This window comes from Gopherus flavomarginatus, chromosome 7, assembly GCF_025201925.1.
Source record: "Gopherus flavomarginatus isolate rGopFla2 chromosome 7, rGopFla2.mat.asm, whole genome shotgun sequence".
Classification (NCBI taxonomy): Eukaryota; Metazoa; Chordata; order Testudines; family Testudinidae; genus Gopherus; species Gopherus flavomarginatus.
The window spans coordinates 113,972,157-113,989,977 of NC_066623.1; the positions used below are offsets into that span (position 1 = coordinate 113,972,157).

The following is a 17,821-nucleotide window of genomic DNA, read 5'->3' on the forward strand; positions in this document are numbered from 1 at the left end:
CAGCTGAGCACTTGGGTGTGTTGAGGGGAAGGGCCCCCAGCAGTGAGCGGATTTAGTGCAGCAAATGGCATAAGGGGACGGAGTGGGCCTGAAGCTATGGAAAAACCTCCTCCCCCAAAGGGTGGTGCCAGCCTCGTGTCTGTCCTAGTAAGATGGTTGGTCCCGAGAGGGAAAGTGTTCTCCCGAGAGCAGCCGAGAAGCAGGTTTAAACAGATCTTTGCTCTGTAAAAGAAAAGCTTAAGACAGAAAGGCGAGACTTAAAGAGCCATATGCAACAAAGGCTACAACGCAACGAGAGAAAAACGGAGCTCGAGCAATGACTGGGAAAAATACCGGAAAAACAACTGCCGCCAACGTAACCGGTAGAAAGAAGATGATGACACGGACAAGACCCAAAAGCTTTATATAGAAACACCGAAAAATAGCAATAGTTTTCTCCAGCCCAGGTTTGTCTGTTTTTGGCACCGCTCGCCAGGGGAGAGCGCGAACGCAGTCCCCCACTACCACAAATTATGCAGTCGAGTTTCCCGCATTTGGGGAAATCGCAGGGGTCAGCACACCCGCAGTGCAATGGATGAGCCTCACCCTGGGAAAAACCACCTTCGTGATCATGGTATCTCCCCTGCCAGGTAAGTATGAGCTCCGCCCGCCCCGCCGCCGCCCGCCCTCGCTCGCCCCACACTTTGAACACACGGGGCGGACCGCCGCGCCCCGACCGCCGGCCTCGCCCACACCGGCCCCCACTGCCGACAGCTGCCCCGACGCGTCCGCGAGGTGCCTCCCTTCTCCACGCCGAGCTCCCGGGGCCAAAGTCGGGCCCTGCTGGGCAGTCCGCCTCCGCTCCCACAATGCTCTGCTCGCACACAGATCTGCATACGTGCTCACGCAGCTCCGCCCCTCCACGCGGGCCCCCCCCCCTGCGTGCCCGGTCCGGATGCTGTCCCTCGAGCCAGGGCGGCGGGGACCCCTGCCCCACTCTGGCACAGTCATTGGTGGGGGGCAGGTCCTCAGCCCCCAACAGCATTTGGGGGTCCCGTGGGGGCGTGACCCGGACCCCAGTGCTGTCCCCGCCCCCTGCCCTACAGGAACGTGCCCTGCAGCCTGGGCGAGCCTGGCACCCAAGGGCTTACAGCTGCTGGGGGCGGGGGGCACAGGTTTGAATCCCCCCAGGGGCAGCACCCATCACTCACTCCCCCCCCACCCCCGCATGAGGACAGGCTGCGTCAGAGCCCCCGCAGTAGGGAGAGGGTCACTCTCCAACTCAGCTCCCTTAGCTCCCAGCACCCCCAGCCTGTGTGTGTGGACAGTCCCTGCCCGCCCCCGCCCCAGGCCTGAGCTGGCTCCAGGGGGCACAAGCGAGGGCAGGGGTTCCGAGCAGCAACTGGCCCCTGCGTGGTGCCAGGGGTGGCTAATCCCCGGCAGAGCAGCGGCTGGCTCCTCCCTGGGCCCAAGGAATCCTGGCTGGTGGGGTGGGGTGGGGGGAGCTCCCATTTTCCCCAGGCATTTTCCCACTGGGAGCCAGAACCTGGGCAGGGGATTTGGGGGCAGGTGCTGGAGACAGCAGGTTTTCCCCACCCTGCCCAGCTCCGCCTCAGGTTAGACCCAGGCCCAGCCCCAGCCTGGTTTCTATGGTGCCATAAAGGGACTGGCACCCGTTTCACACACACACCCAGGCCAGTGAGATAAGGAGACAGCTGCTGGAATAACCTCTGCCCCCCACCCCAGCCAGGCTGGGCAATAGGCATGAACAGGGGCCCTGCACCCCACTCCTTGTGGCCTTTGGACTCCATAGTCACTGGGAGTAAAGGGCTCAGCAGGGTGGGGTGAGGTGGGGGGCTGAGAATGGGCAGCACCCAGGTTTGGAGATGCGAGCGGGAGTGGGGGGACCCACGCAGGCATGTCAGAAAAACAGGGCTCCGATGAGAACAGTAGGGGCTTCAGGTAAGAAGTTAGGGCCAGGCTAGCAGGGGCCTGCAGATCAAGATTGAGGGGCACTGTCAGAACTGAGGGGAGCCCAGAGCTGGGCTAGCAGGGGGCTGCAGGTCAGTATTGAGGGGCACTATCAGAGCTGAGGGGAGTCCAGGGCTGTGGGTCAGGGTGGGGGGCATTGGTAATGCCAGCCAAAGTCAGGCAGCAGAACAACAGAGGGTGCTGTAGGCTGGGGCGGGGAGTGTAGGGGCACGGACAGAGCTGGGGGGTGCACACAGGGCCCCAGCTCTCACTCTGCAGCTGGAATAACTCGCTCCCTAAAGCCGCAGAGTCCCCCCGCCCCGGGCTCCAGAAGCCTGCACCAGGGGCAGCAACCAGGCTCCTGGGGGTGGGGCACAGACAGAGCTATGTGCTTGTGTCAGGTCTAGTCACAGCTTCTCAGCTCTGGGCCTAACCTGGCCGGGGCAGGGGGAAGCCAGGTCCCGCAGGGGCAGGGCCGGGGAGCCCCGTGGCCTACGGCGGGGTGGGGTGCAGGGCTGATCGCTCAGCTCCGGGGGGCCTGTTCAGGGGAAAACCAAGGGCCCAATACTGCCCTGGCCCTGCTGACCAGCGTGTTCTTACTGTGTTCTTTGAATGCTGAGTGGGGACTGTTGGCTTGGGACGGTTACAGGGGAGTTTTGCTGGGACTGTCTGCATTGGGGATGGGAGACTTTCCTTGAGCAGATAAGATGAGAACCCAGGAAGGGGGTTGGAGGCCAGGTGACACCTGGGCCCGGGAACCTGGACAAAGGGAGGGGGAGGAGCTGGGGGGAGGCTGAGTGAGAGGCTGCAGGGAGTTTTCAGTTTGGAGCTGGCTGGGAGACTGGAGGGGAGCCCACATGGGGCTCTGGCCTCCCTGATGGACCTGACTGAGGGGGTCCTGTTGTCTGTAGCAGCAAGGCCTGTCTTGGACTGTGTTCCTGGCGTCTGAATAAACCTTCTGATTCACTGGCTGGCTCAGAGTCACGGTGAATTGTAGGAAGCGGGGGGTGCAGGGCCTTGACTCCCCCTCACTCCGTGACAACCAGTTACCCTGTGCACACCTGCATCTGGGCCCAGGAGCTCTCGGCACTGCCTGGTGTGGGGGGTGTGGGAGCAGGGTTACAGGGACTGTTTTAAGGCATGTGATCCACCCTTGATGTGACCCACACAGGAAGGGTTTAGGGCACCAGCCTTCCCACCCCCCCAGTTGGGCGAGGAATTGCAGCCCACCCAGCTGGGCCAGGCCCAAAGGGCTGCACTTGGCTCTAGGTTGAAGTGTGCCCAGTAATGAGCCAGCTGGTGCTGAACGTCCCGGCAAGCGACTCATGATCTTTGAAAAGGCTTGGTGATCGGAGGAGGTCCCGGATGACTGGAAAAAGGCTAATGTAGTGCCGGTCTTCAAAAAAGGAAAGGAGGAGGATCTGGGGAACTACAGGCCAGTCAACCTCACCTCAGTCCCTGGAAAAATCATGGAGTAGGTTCTCAAGGAATTAATTCTGAAGCACTTATTCGACATCAGTGAGGCCCTGTCTGGAGTACCGTGTCCAGTTTTGGGCCCCACACTACAAGAAGGATGTGGAAAAATTGGAAAGAGTCCAGCAGAGGGCCAGAAAAATGATTAGGAGTCTGGAGCACATGATTGTTTAGTCTGCAGATGAGAAGATTGAGGGGGGATTTGATAGCTGCTTTCAGCTACCTGAAAGGAGGTTCCAAAGAGGATGGATCTAGACAGTTCTCAGTGGTACCAGATGACAGAACAAGGAGCAATGGTCTCAAGTTGCAGGGGGGAGGTTTAGATTGGATATTAGGAAAAGTTTTTTCACTAGGAGGGTGGTGAAGCACTGGAATGGGTTCCCTAGGGAGGTGGTGGAATCTCCTTCCTTGTGTCATAAACAGATAGCTAAGGGTTAATGTCTCTTTTATTTGTAAAGGGTTAACAAACAGGGAACCAAACACCTGACCAGAGGACCAATCAGGAAACAAGATACTTTCAAATCTGGGTGGAGGGAAGCCTTTGTTTGTGTTTTTTGGGTTTGGGTTTGTTCTCTCTGGGTCCTGGAAGGGACTAGAGGTGCAACCAGGTTTCTTGCCAACCTTCCTGCTACAGTCTCTTATATATTCAGAATAGTGGGTATTTAGTAAGAAAGGCGGGTATAGTCTTTTGATTGTTTTCTGTATTTGCAAATGTGTAGTTTGCTGGAAGTATTTTAAATTGTATTTTTGCTGAGGGGAGGCTTCTTTCTAGTGTCTATAAGCTGAATGACCCTGTAACTTTTACCATCTAAATCACAGAGATAACTTTTACTTTTTTTCTTTCTTTTTATTAAAAGTTTTGTTTTTAAGACCTGTCTGATTTCTTCCCCTTGTTGAGGCTCAAGGGAATTGAGTGTGTACTTAACAGGGAGGGGAGAAGGGTGGAATCCCTTTGTTTTAGATTCACGGAGCTTGAATCTGATTCTCTCTCCAGGATTACCCAGGGAAGGAGAAGGGAGGGGGAGAGAAGGGGGGGAACCACTCTGATTTCTCTGTGTTGTGATTCAAGGAGTTTGAATCACGGTGATCTTCTAGTGTATCCAGGGCAGGAAAGTTCTGGGAGGAAGAAAGGAGAAGGGGAGGGAAATGGTTTATTCCCCTGTGTTGTAAGACTCAAGGAATTTGGGTCTTGGGGTCCCCAGGGAAGGTTTTTTGGGGGACCAGAGTGCCCCAAAACACTATATTTTTGGGTAGTGACAGTGTATCAGATCTAAGCTGGTAATTAAGCTGAGAGGAATTCATGCTGGTACCCCAATTTTTTGGACTCTAAGGTTCAGATTGGGAAAATATACTATGACAGGTGGTGAAGCACTGGAATGGGTTCCCAAGGAAGTAGTAGAATCTCCTTCCTTAGAGGCTGTTAAGATCAGGCTTGACAAAGCCCTGGCTGGGATGATTTAGTTGGGAATTGGTCCTGCTTTGAGCAGGGGGTTGGACTAGATGACCTCCTGAGGTCCCTTCCAACCCTGATAGTCTATGATTCTAAGCCAAGCTGTATGGTACAGAAAGGAGTCCCGTGGACCCGCCGTCTGGCACGCAGCTCGGTCTGGCACCTGCCACGTGCTGCCGAGCCAGGCCCGCCCCTGTGCAGACCTGGGAGGACTGGGGGTGGGGGGTGGGGGAGATGCTAGGGCTCCTTTTCCACGACTCTTGGATGGCAGGGGGCACATGCAGGGTCATTTCCTGCTGGCTAAGGGCACCGGCTGTCTCAGCCTGGGCCAGGCCATGCAATTAATTTGGGTCGCTCAGCCCCGAGAGCTGGGGCAAGGTGTTCATGGCACAACCAGCCCGGCCCCAAGGCAGGAGAGAATGAATGTCCCATCAGGTCTGGGAAGGGAGACAGGAGCCCCACGAGGGCTGCAGGTGCCATCACTGAGCCCGCCTGCCTGGTGGAGCTGAGCACTTGAGTGGGTTGGGGCAGCCCCGCAGCTGGGTGTGCTGGGGGGAAGGGGGGACCCCCCCAACAGTGAGCAGATCCAGTGCAGCAAATGGTATATGGGGAGGGGGTGGGCCTAAAGCTATGGAAATACCTGCTCCCCCACAGGGTGGTGCCAGCCTCGTGTCTGTCCCAGTAAGATAGTTGGTCCCGAGAGCAGCTTCTATTTGCAGCGATTCCTACGTTTTCTTCTCACTAGAGATGCCTATTTTTTTCGCTGCGATATTTACTGCCTACATTGTTAAGCATCGCTTCTTCCCAAAGCACAGACCTTCGCTCTGGGAAGAAACAAGGCTTAACAGACCCGCAGGCAGTAAATACCACAGCGAAAAAAAAAAAGCATCTGCAGTGAAGAAAAAAAGTAGCAATTGCCGGAAATAGAAGCTATCAACACAGAAAAAACAAGTAAGCCACAAACTTTCATTCGGTAAAAAAACCAGAATATACAGAGCACAGCAAACAACCCACTATAAAAAGTTTTCCTCACTCATTATTGATCTGTTTTTGCCACCGCTCGCCAGGGGAGAGCGCGAACGCAGTCCCCCACTACCACAAATTATGCAGTCGAGTTTCCCGCATTTGGGGAAATCGCAGGGGTCAGCACACCAGCAGTGCAATGGATGAGCCTCACCCTGGGAAAACCACCTTCGTGATCATGGTATCTCCCCTGCCAGGTAAGTATGAGCTCCGCCCGCCCCGCCGCCGCCCGCCCTCGCTCGCCCCACACTTTGAACACACGGGGCGGACCGCCGCGCCCCGACCGCCGGCCTCGCCCACACCGGCCCCCACTGCCGACAGCCGCCCCGACGCGTCCGCGAGGCGCCTCCCTTCTCCACGCCGAGCTCCCGGGGCCAAAGTCGGGCCCTGCGGGGCAGTCCGCCTCCGCTCCCACAATGCTCTGCTCGCACACAGATCTGCATACGTGCTCACGCAGCTCCGCCCCTCCATACAGGTCCCGCCCCCTGCGTGCCTGGGACCAGTTCTCTTCCGTGGCCGGTCCGGGTTCTGCCCGTCGAGCCAGGGCGGCGGGGACCCCTGCCCTACTCTGGCACAGTCATATGGGGGGCAGCTCCTAAGCCCCCAACAGCATTTGGGGGTGACGTGGGGGCGTGACCCGGACCCCAGTGCTGTCCCCGCCCCCTGCCCTACAGGAACGTGCCCTGCAGCCTGGGCGAGCCTGGCACCCAAGGGCTTACAGCTGCTGGGGGCGGGGGGCACAGGTTTGAATCCCCCCCAGGGGCAGCACCCATCACTCACTCCTCCCCCACCCCCGCATGAGGACAAGCTGCATCAGAGCCACCGTACTAGGGAGAGGGTCACTCTCCAACTCTGCTCCCCCAGCTCCCGGTACCCTGAGAGAGAGACTGAGCCCCATGCAGGCACATCAGAAAAATAGGGCTCCGATGAGAACAGGCGTGGCTGCAGGTTAGAAGTTAGGGCTGGGCTAGCAGGAGGCTGCGGGTCGGGATTGAGGGGCACTGTCAGAGCTGAGGGGAGCCCTGGGCCGGGCTAGAAGGGGGCTGCGAGTCGGGAATGAGGGGCACTGTCAGAGCTGAGGGGAGCCCAGGGCTGGGCTAGCAGGGGCTGCGGGTCGGTATTGATGGGCACTGTCAGAGCTGAGAGGAGCCCAGGGCCAGGCTAGCAGGGGGCTGCGGGTCCAGATTGAGGGGCACTATCAGAGCGGAGGGAGCCCAGGGCTGGGATAGCACGGGGCTGCGGGTTGGGGTAGGGGCACTGGTAAAGCCAGCCAAAGTCAGGCAGCAGAACAACAGAGGGTGCTGTAGGCTGGGGCGGGGAGTGTAGGGGCACGGGCAGAGCTGGGGGGAGCACACAGGGCCCCAGCTCTCACTCTGCAGCTGGAATAACTCGCTCCCTAAAGCTGCGGAGTCCCCCCGCCCCGGGCTCAGAGGTCCTCCACCAGGGGCAGCAACCAGGCTCCTAGGGGTGGGGTGCAGAGCCACGTGCTTGTGTCAGGTCTAGTCACAGCTTCTCAGCTCTGGGCCTAACCTGGCCGGGGCAGAGGGCAGCCAGGTCCCGTAGGGGCAGGGCTGGGGAGCCCCGTGGCCTACGGCGGGGTGGGGTGCAGGGCTGATCGCTCAGCTCCGGGGGGCCTGTTCAGGGGAAACCAAGGACCCAATCCTGCCATGGCCCTGCTGACCAGTGTGTTCTTACTGTGTTCTTGGAATGCTGAGTGGGGACTGTTGGCTTGGGACGGTTGCAGGGGAGTTTTGCTGGGACTGTCTGCATTGGGGATGGGAGACTTTCCTTGAGGGAGGATACCTGAGCAGGTAAGATGAGAACCCAGGAAGGGGGTTGGAGGCCAGGTGACACCTGGACCCCAGAACCTGGACAAAGGCTGGGGGAGGAGCTGGAGGAAGGCTGAGTGAGAGGCTGGAGGGAGTTTTCAGTTTGGAGCTGGCTGGGAGACTGGAGGAGGGCCCACATGGGGCTCTGGTCTCCCTAGCCCCCCAGATGGACCTAACTGAGGGGGTCCTGTTGTCTGTAGCAGCAAGGCCTGCCTTGGACTGTGTTCCTGTTGTCTAAATAAATCTTCTGATTCACTGGCTGGCTGAGAGTCACGGTGAATCGTAGGAAGCCGGGGGTGCAGGGCCTTGACTCCCCCTCACTCCGTGACAACCAGTTACCCTGTGCACACCTGCATGTGGACCCAAGAGCTCTCGGCATTGCCTGGTGTGGGGGCAGGGTTATAGGGACTGTTTTAGGGTGTGTGATGTGCCCTTGATGTGACCCACACAGGAAGGGTTTAGGGCAACAGCTCTGCCACCCCCCCAGGCGGGCGAGGAATCGCAGCCCACCCAGCTAGGCCAGGCCCAAAGGGCTGCGCTTGGTTCTAGGCTGAAATGTGCCCAGTAATGAGCCAGCTGGTGCTGAACGTGCCGGCAAGCGACTCATGATCTTTGAAAAGGCTTGGTAATCAGGGGAGGTCCCGAATGACTGGAAAAAAGCTAATGTAGGGCCCGTCTTTAAAAAAGGGAAGGACGAGGGGTCTGGGGAACTACAGTCCAGTCAACCTCATCTCAGTCCCTTGAAAAATTATGGAGCAGGTCCTCAAGGAATCAATTCTGAAGCACTTATTCGACATTGGTGAGGCCCCATCTGGAGTACCGTGTCCAGTTCTGGGCCTCACACTACAAGAAGGATGTGGAAAAATTGGAGAGAGTCCAGCGGAGGGCCAGAAAAACGATTAGAGGGCCAGAGCACATGATTGTTTAGTCTGCAAACGAGAAGATTGAGGGGGGATTTGATAGCTGCTTTCAGTTACCTGAATGGAGGTTCCAAAGAGGATGGATCTAGACAGTTCTCAGTGGTACCAGGTGGCAGAACAAGGAGCAATGGTCTCAAGTTGCAGTGGCGGAGGTTTAGGTTGGATATTAGGCAAAGACTTTTTCACTAGGAGGGTGGTGAAGCACTGGAATGGGTTCCCTAGGGAGGTGGTGGAATCTCCTTCCTGAGAGGTTTTTAAGGTCAAGCTTGACAAAGCCTTGGCTGGGATAATTTAGTTGGGGATTGGCCCTGCTTTGAGCAGGGGTCGGACTAGATGACCTCCTGAGGTCCCTTCCAACCTTATCAAGGTCTATGATTCTAAGCCGAGCCGTATGGTACAGAAATGAGTCCCGTGGACCCGCCATCTGGCATGCAGCTCGGTCTGGCACCTGCCACGTGCTGCCGAGCCAGGCCCGCCCCTGTGCAGACCTGGGAGGACTGGTGGTGGGGGGTGCGGGAGATGCCAAGGCTGCTTTCCCACCACTCTATGGTGGCAGGGGGTAGATGCAGGGTGATTTCCTGCTGGCTAAGGGCACCGGCTGTGTCAGCCTGGGCCAGGCCGTGCAATGAGTTTGGGTCGCTCGGCCCCGAGAGCTGGGGCGAGGTGTTCACAGCACACTGAGCCCGGCCCCAAGGCAGGAGAGAATGAATGTCCCACCAGGGCCAGGAAGGGAGGCAGGAGCCCCATGGGGGCTGCAGGTGCCATCACTGAGCGCGCCTGCCTGGTGGAGCTGAGCACTTGAGTGGGTTGGGGCAGCCCCTCAGCTGGGTGTGTTGGGGGAAGGGGGGGCCCCCCAACAGTGAGCAGATCCAGTGCAGCAAATGGTATATGGGGAGGGGGGGTGGGCCTAAAGCCATGGAAAAACCTGCTCCTCCACAGGGTGGTGCCAGCCTTCGTGGGTCTCAAGAGAGAAACTATTTTCCCCAGAGCAGCCCAGAAGCAGGTTTTAAAAAGATCTTTGATCTGGGAAGAAACGATGCTGAACAGACCCAGAAATGGCCACAGCGAGAAGAAAAACGCATTTCTAGTGAGAAAAAAAACGTAGCCGAAGAGCAGCCGCGCGAAACGGGAAGAAGAAACTCCCGACATAAGAAACCCCCAAAGACCAGAAACTTAGTTCCGCAAAAAGAAAAAGAATCCCAAAGCAGAGCAAACACCCCCTTACAGAGAGTGCCCTTCACTCCTTCTTGCTCTGTTTTTGTCACCGCTGGCCAGGAGAGAGCGCGAACGCAGTCCCCCACTACCACAAATTATGCAGTCGAGTTTCCCGCATTTGGGGAAATCGCAGGGGTCAGCACACCCGCAGTGCAATGGATGAGCCTCACCCTGGGAAAACCACCTTCGTGATCATGGTATCTCCCCTGCCAGGTAAGTATGAGCTCCGCCCGCCCCGCCGCCGCCCGCCCTCGCTCGCCCCACACTTTGAACACACGGGGCGGACCGCCGCGCCCCGACCGCCGGCCTCGCCCACACCGGCCCCCACTGCCGACAGCTGCCCCGACGCGTCCGCGAGGTGCCTCCCTTCTCCACGCCGAGCTCCCGGGGCCAAAGTCGGGCCCTGCGGGGCAGTCCGCCTCCGCTCCCACAATGCTCTGCTCGCACACAGATCTGCATACGTGCTCACGCAGCTCCGCCCCTCCATACAGGTCCCGCCCCCTGCGTGCCTGGGACCAGTTCTCTTCCGTGGCCGGTCCGGGTTCTGCCCGTCGAGCCAGGGCGGCGGGGACCCCTGCCCTACTCTGGGACAGTCATATGGGGGGCAGCTCCTCAGCCCCCAACAGCATTTGGGGGTGACGTGGGGGCGTGACCCGGACCCCAGTGCTGTCCCCGCCCCCTGCCCTACAGGAACGTGCCCTGCAGCCTGGGCGAGCCTGGCACCCAAGGGCTTACAGCTGCTGGGGGCGGGGGGCACAGGTTTGAATCCCCCCCAGGGGCAGCACCCATCACTCACTCCTCCCCCACCCCCGCATGAGGACAAGCTGCATCAGAGCCACCGCACTAGGGAGAGGGTCACTCTCCAACTCTGCTCCCCCAGCTCCCGGTACCCTGAGAGAGAGACTGAGCCCCATGCAGGCACATCAGAAAAATAGGGCTCCGATGAGAACAGGCGTGGCTGCAGGTTAGAAGTTAGGGCTGGGCTAGCAGGAGGCTGCGGGTCGGGATTGAGGGGCACTGTCAGAGCTGAGGGGAGCCCTGGGCCGGGCTAGAAGGGGGCTGCGAGTCGGGAATGAGGGGCACTGTCAGAGCTGAGGGGAGCCCAGGGCTGGGCTAGCAGGGGCTGCGGGTCGGTATTGATGGGCACTGTCAGAGCTGAGAGGAGCCCAGGGCCAGGCTAGCAGGGGGCTGCGGGTCCAGATTGAGGGGCACTATCAGAGCGGAGGGAGCCCAGGGCTGGGATAGCACGGGGCTGCGGGTTGGGGTAGGGGCACTGGTAAAGCCAGCCAAAGTCAGGCAGCAGAACAACAGAGGGTGCTGTAGGCTGGGGCGGGGAGTGTAGGGGCACGGGCAGAGCTGGGGGGAGCACACAGGGCCCCAGCTCTCACTCTGCAGCTGGAATAACTCGCTCCCTAAAGCTGCGGAGTCCCCCCGCCCCGGGCTCAGAGGTCCTCCACCAGGGGCAGCAACCAGGCTCCTAGGGGTGGGGTGCAGAGCCACGTGCTTGTGTCAGGTCTAGTCACAGCTTCTCAGCTCTGGGCCTAACCTGGCCGGGGCAGAGGGCAGCCAGGTCCCGTAGGGGCAGGGCTGGGGAGCCCCGTGGCCTACGGCGGGGTGGGGTGCAGGGCTGATCGCTCAGCTCCGGGGGGCCTGTTCAGGGGAAACCAAGGACCCAATCCTGCCATGGCCCTGCTGACCAGTGTGTTCTTACTGTGTTCTTGGAATGCTGAGTGGGGACTGTTGGCTTGGGACGGTTGCAGGGGAGTTTTGCTGGGACTGTCTGCATTGGGGATGGGAGACTTTCCTTGAGGGAGGATACCTGAGCAGGTAAGATGAGAACCCAGGAAGGGGGTTGGAGGCCAGGTGACACCTGGACCCCAGAACCTGGACAAAGGCTGGGGGAGGAGCTGGAGGAAGGCTGAGTGAGAGGCTGGAGGGAGTTTTCAGTTTGGAGCTGGCTGGGAGACTGGAGGAGGGCCCACATGGGGCTCTGGTCTCCCTAGCCCCCCAGATGGACCTAACTGAGGGGGTCCTGTTGTCTGTAGCAGCAAGGCCTGCCTTGGACTGTGTTCCTGTTGTCTAAATAAATCTTCTGATTCACTGGCTGGCTGAGAGTCACGGTGAATCGTAGGAAGCCGGGGGTGCAGGGCCTTGACTCCCCCTCACTCCGTGACAACCAGTTACCCTGTGCACACCTGCATGTGGACCCAAGAGCTCTCGGCATTGCCTGGTGTGGGGGCAGGGTTATAGGGACTGTTTTAGGGTGTGTGATGTGCCCTTGATGTGACCCACACAGGAAGGGTTTAGGGCAACAGCTCTGCCACCCCCCCAGGCGGGCGAGGAATCGCAGCCCACCCAGCTAGGCCAGGCCCAAAGGGCTGCGCTTGGTTCTAGGCTGAAATGTGCCCAGTAATGAGCCAGCTGGTGCTGAACGTGCCGGCAAGCGACTCATGATCTTTGAAAAGGCTTGGTAATCAGGGGAGGTCCCGAATGACTGGAAAAAAGCTAATGTAGGGCCCGTCTTTAAAAAAGGGAAGGACGAGGGGTCTGGGGAACTACAGTCCAGTCAACCTCATCTCAGTCCCTTGAAAAATTATGGAGCAGGTCCTCAAGGAATCAATTCTGAAGCACTTATTCGACATTGGTGAGGCCCCATCTGGAGTACCGTGTCCAGTTCTGGGCCTCACACTACAAGAAGGATGTGGAAAAATTGGAGAGAGTCCAGCGGAGGGCCAGAAAAACGATTAGAGGGCCAGAGCACATGATTGTTTAGTCTGCAAACGAGAAGATTGAGGGGGGATTTGATAGCTGCTTTCAGTTACCTGAATGGAGGTTCCAAAGAGGATGGATCTAGACAGTTCTCAGTGGTACCAGGTGGCAGAACAAGGAGCAATGGTCTCAAGTTGCAGTGGCGGAGGTTTAGGTTGGATATTAGGCAAAGACTTTTTCACTAGGAGGGTGGTGAAGCACTGGAATGGGTTCCCTAGGGAGGTGGTGGAATCTCCTTCCTGAGAGGTTTTTAAGGTCAAGCTTGACAAAGCCTTGGCTGGGATAATTTAGTTGGGGATTGGCCCTGCTTTGAGCAGGGGTCGGACTAGATGACCTCCTGAGGTCCCTTCCAACCTTATCAAGGTCTATGATTCTAAGCCGAGCCGTATGGTACAGAAATGAGTCCCGTGGACCCGCCATCTGGCATGCAGCTCGGTCTGGCACCTGCCACGTGCTGCCGAGCCAGGCCCGCCCCTGTGCAGACCTGGGAGGACTGGTGGTGGGGGGTGCGGGAGATGCCAAGGCTGCTTTCCCACCACTCTATGGTGGCAGGGGGTAGATGCAGGGTGATTTCCTGCTGGCTAAGGGCACCGGCTGTGTCAGCCTGGGCCAGGCCGTGCAATGAGTTTGGGTCGCTCGGCCCCGAGAGCTGGGGCGAGGTGTTCACAGCACACTGAGCCCGGCCCCAAGGCAGGAGAGAATGAATGTCCCACCAGGGCCAGGAAGGGAGGCAGGAGCCCCATGGGGGCTGCAGGTGCCATCACTGAGCGCGCCTGCCTGGTGGAGCTGAGCACTTGAGTGGGTTGGGGCAGCCCCTCAGCTGGGTGTGTTGGGGGAAGGGGGGGCCCCCCAACAGTGAGCAGATCCAGTGCAGCAAATGGTATATGGGGAGGGGGGGTGGGCCTAAAGCCATGGAAAAACCTGCTCCTCCACAGGGTGGTGCCAGCCTTCGTGGGTCTCAAGAGAGAAACTATTTTCCCCAGAGCAGCCCAGAAGCAGGTTTTAAAAAGATCTTTGATCTGGGAAGAAACGATGCTGAACAGACCCAGAAATGGCCACAGCGAGAAGAAAAACGCATTTCTAGTGAGAAAAAAAACGTAGCCGAAGAGCAGCCGCGCGAAACGGGAAGAAGAAACTCCCGACATAAGAAACCCCCAAAGGCCAGAAACTTAGTTCCGCAAAAAGAAAAAGAATCCCAAAGCAGAGCAAACACCCCCTTACAGAGAGTGCCCTTCACTCCTTCTTGCTCTGTTTTTGTCACCGCTGGCCAGGAGAGAGCGCGAACGCAGTCCCCCACTACCACAAATTATGCAGTCGAGTTTCCCGCATTTGGGGAAATCGCAGGGGTCAGCACACCCGCAGTGCAATGGATGAGCCTCACCCTGGGAAAACCACCTTCGTGATCACGGTATCTCCCCTGCCAGGTAAGTATGAGTTCCGCCCGCCCCGCCGCCGCCCGCCCTCGCTCGCCCCACACTTTGAACACACGGGGCGGACCGCCGCGCCCCGACCGCCGGCCTCGCCCACACCGGCCCCCACTGCCGACAGCTGCCCCGACGCGTCCGCGAGGTGCCTCCCTTCTCCACGCCGAGCTCCCGGGGCCAAAGTCGGGCCCTGCAGGGCAGTCCGCCTCCGCTCCCACAATGCTCTGCTCGCACACAGATCTGCATACGTGCTCACGCAGCTCCGCCCCTCCATACAGGTCCCGCCCCCTGCGTGCCTGGGACCAGTTCTCTTCCGTGGCCGGTCCGGGTTCTGCCCGTCGAGCCAGGGCGGCGGGGACCCCTGCCCTACTCTGGGACAGTCATATGGGGGGCAGCTCCTCAGCCCCCAACAGCATTTGGGGGTGACGTGGGGGCGTGACCCGGACCCCAGTGCTGTCCCCGCCCCCTGCCCTACAGGAACGTGCCCTGCAGCCTGGGCGAGCCTGGCACCCAAGGGCTTACAGCTGCTGGGGGCGGGGGGCACAGGTTTGTATCCCCCCAGGGGCAGCACCCATCACTCACTCCTCCCCCACCCCCGCATGAGGACAGGCTGCATCAGAGCCCCCGTACTAGGGAGAGGGTCACTCTCCAACTCTGCTCCCCCAGCTCCCGGCACCCTGAGAGAGAGACTGAGCCCCACGCAGGCACATCAGAAAAATAGGGCTCCGATGAGAACAGGCGGGGCTGCAGGTTAGAAGTTAGGGCTGGGCTAGCAGGAGGCTGCGGGTCGGGATTGAGGGGCACTGTCAGAGCTGAGGGGAGCCCAGGGCAGGGTTAGCAGGGGCTGCGAGTCGGGAATGAGGGGCACTGTCAGAGCTGAGGGGAGCCCAGGGCTGGGCTAGCAGGGGCTGCGGGTCGGTATTGATGGGCACTGTCAGAGCTGAGAGGAGCCCAGGGCCGGGCTAGCAGGGGGCTGCGGGTCAGGATTGAGGGGCACTATCAGAGCGGAGGGAACCCAGGGCTGGGATAGCAGGGGCTGCGGGTCAGGATTGAGGGGCACTATCAGAGCGGAGGAAGCCCAGGGCTGGGATAGCACGGGGCTGCGGGTTGGGGTAGGGGCACTGGTAAAGCCAGCCAAAGTCAGGCAGCAGAACAACAGAGGGTGCTGTAGGCTGGGGCGGGGAGTGTAGGGGCACGGGCAGAGCTGGGGGGTGCACACAGGGCCCCAGCTCTCACTCTGCAGCTGGAATAACTCGCTCCCTAAAGCTGCGAAGTCCCCCCGCCCCGGGCTCAGAGGTCCTGCACCAGGGGCAGCAACCAGGCTCCTAGGGGTGGGGTTATCATAACCTTAGTCCCAGATTTGGACCTTAGCGTCCAAAATATGGGGGTTAGCCTGAAAACCTCCAAGCTTAGTTACCAGCTTGGACCTGGTACCTGCTGCCACCACCCAAAAAATTAGAGTGTTTTGGGGCACTCTGGTCCCCCTGAAAAACCTTCCCTGGGGACCCCAAGACCCAAATCCCTTGAGTCTCACAACAAAGGGAAATAATCCTTTTTCCCTTCCCCCCTCCAGGTGCTCCTGGAGAGATACACAGACACAAGCTCTGTGAAACTACACAGAGTGACTCCCCCTCTCTGTTTCCAGTCCTGGAAACAAAAAAGTACTTTCCTATTCCCCCAGAGGGAATGCAAAATCAGGCTAGCAATCCAACACACAGATCTCCCCATGATTTCTTCCTCCCACCAATTCCCTGGTGAGTACAGACTCAATTTCCCTGAAGTAAAGAAAAACTCCAACAGGTCTTAAAAGAAAGCTTTATATAAAAAAGAAAGAAAATACATACCAATGGTCTCTCTGTATTAAGATGATACAATACAGGGTCAATTGCTTAAAAGAATATTGAATAAACAGCCTTATTCAAAAAGAATACAAATCAAAGCACTTCAGCACTTATATTCATGCAAATACCAAAGAAAAGAAACCATAGAACTTACTATCTGATCTCTTTGTCCTTACACTTAGAAACAGAAGACTAGAATGTAGAAACTACTTCTCCAAAGCTCAGAGAAAGCAGGCAGACAGACAAAAGACTCAGACACTCAATTCCCTCCACCCAAAGTTGAAAAAATCCGGTTTCCTGATTGGTCCTCTGGTCAGGTGCTTCAGGTGAAAGAGACATTAACCCTTAGCTATCTGTTTATGACACGCCCCCCAAATTGCAGACAGTGGGGAAGCTCACTGGCGGCGATTTCCTTCTAGAACTTGAAAATAAACAGATTAATACAACACATACACCTTTACATATACCCCTAAGTGTATAACTAACAGACTTCTACATTTTAAGAACACTGTTTAACTACTGAATTCTGGGAAACTCTCACGGGAGAGTGCATCAGCAACTTTGTTAGAAGCTCCTGTGATGTGTTGAATTTCAAAATCAAAATCTTGGAGAGCTAAACTCCAACGAAGAAGTTTCTTGTTGTTCCCCTTGGCAGCATGAAGCCACTTTAGTGCAGCATGGTCAGTTTGTAGTTGGAACCGCCGTCCCCAAACATATGGGCGTAGCTTTTCCAGGGCGTACGCAATGGCATAGCATTCCTTTTCACTGACTGACCAGTGACTTTCCCTCTCAGACAGTTTCTTGCTGAGAAACACGACAGGATGGAAGTTGTGATCTGTTGCTTCCTGCATGAGCACTGCTCCTATACCACGCTCAGATGCATCCGTGGTTACTAGGAATGGCTTGTCAAAGTCCGGGGCCCTGAGCACAGGGTCAGACATGAGCATCGCCTTAAGCTGGGTAAAGGCCTTTTGACACTCATCAGTCCACTTAACGGCATTTGGCTGGGTCTTTTTGGTCAGGTCGGTCAATGGGGCAGCGATTTGGCTGTAGTGTGGTACAAATCGCCTGTAGTATCCGGCCAAGCCTAAGAAGGATTGGACCTGCTTCTTTGACTTTGGGACAGGCCACTTTTGGATAGCATCCACCTTGGCCTGTAGGGGGTTTATGGTTCCTCGACCCACCTGGTGCCCCAGGTAAGTCACTCTGTTTTGGCCTATTTGACACTTTTTGGCCTTAACAGTTAGTCCTGCCTGCCTGATGCGCTTAAAGACCTTTTCCAGGTGTAGTAGGTGTTCGGGCCAGGAGTCTGAAAAAATGGCCACATCATCGAGGTAGGCAACTGCAAATTCTCCCAGTCCAGCTAGTAGACCATCTACCAGCCTCTGGAAGGTGGCGGGTGCATTTCGAAGGCCGAAAGGAAGGACATTGAATTCATACACCCCCGCATGGGTGACGAATGCTGACCTCTCCTTGGCAGGTTCATCTAGCGGTACTTGCCAGTACCCCTTGGTTAAGTCTATTGTAGAGATGAACTGGGCACGTCCCAACTTTTCCAATAGCTCATCGGTACGTGGCATTGGATAGTTGTCCGGACGAGTTACAGCATTTAGCTTACGGTAGTCCACGCAAAAGCGTATTTCCCCATCTGGTTTGGGTACCAGAACCACTGGAGATGCCCATGCACTGGTAGATGAGCGGATTATACCCATCTGTAGCATGTTCTGGATCTCCCGTTCTATAGCAGCTTGGGCATGAGGAGACACTCGGTAGGGTGGGGTTCTGATTGGGTGAGCATTACCTGTATCAATGGAGTGGTATGCCCGTTCAGTCCGTCCTGGGGTGGCTGAGAACAATGGGGCGAAGCTAGTGCACAGCTCCTTGATTTGTCGCCACTGCAGACGTTCCAGGGTGGTTGAGAGGTTCA

General features: G+C 57.7%; 4 non-coding genes across 4 annotated transcripts; all 4 read right to left on the reverse strand.

The window, feature by feature from the left end:
• Window positions 1-472: 472 nt before the first annotated feature.
• LOC127056072 (U1 spliceosomal RNA) lies at window positions 473-637 on the reverse strand. The gene has a single exon (XR_007775715.1). It is a non-coding gene; the product is annotated as a U1 spliceosomal RNA (small nuclear RNA).
• A 5,300-nt stretch (window positions 638-5,937) lies between these two features.
• Window positions 5,938-6,101, reverse strand: LOC127056073 (U1 spliceosomal RNA). The gene has a single exon (XR_007775716.1). It is a non-coding gene; the product is annotated as a U1 spliceosomal RNA (small nuclear RNA).
• Window positions 6,102-9,917: 3,816 nt separating this feature from the next.
• Window positions 9,918-10,081, reverse strand: LOC127056070 (U1 spliceosomal RNA). Its single transcript, XR_007775713.1, has one exon. It is a non-coding gene; the product is annotated as a U1 spliceosomal RNA (small nuclear RNA).
• A 3,816-nt stretch (window positions 10,082-13,897) lies between these two features.
• Window positions 13,898-14,061, reverse strand: LOC127056071 (U1 spliceosomal RNA). Its single transcript, XR_007775714.1, has one exon. It is a non-coding gene; the product is annotated as a U1 spliceosomal RNA (small nuclear RNA).
• Window positions 14,062-17,821: the final 3,760 nt, after the last annotated feature.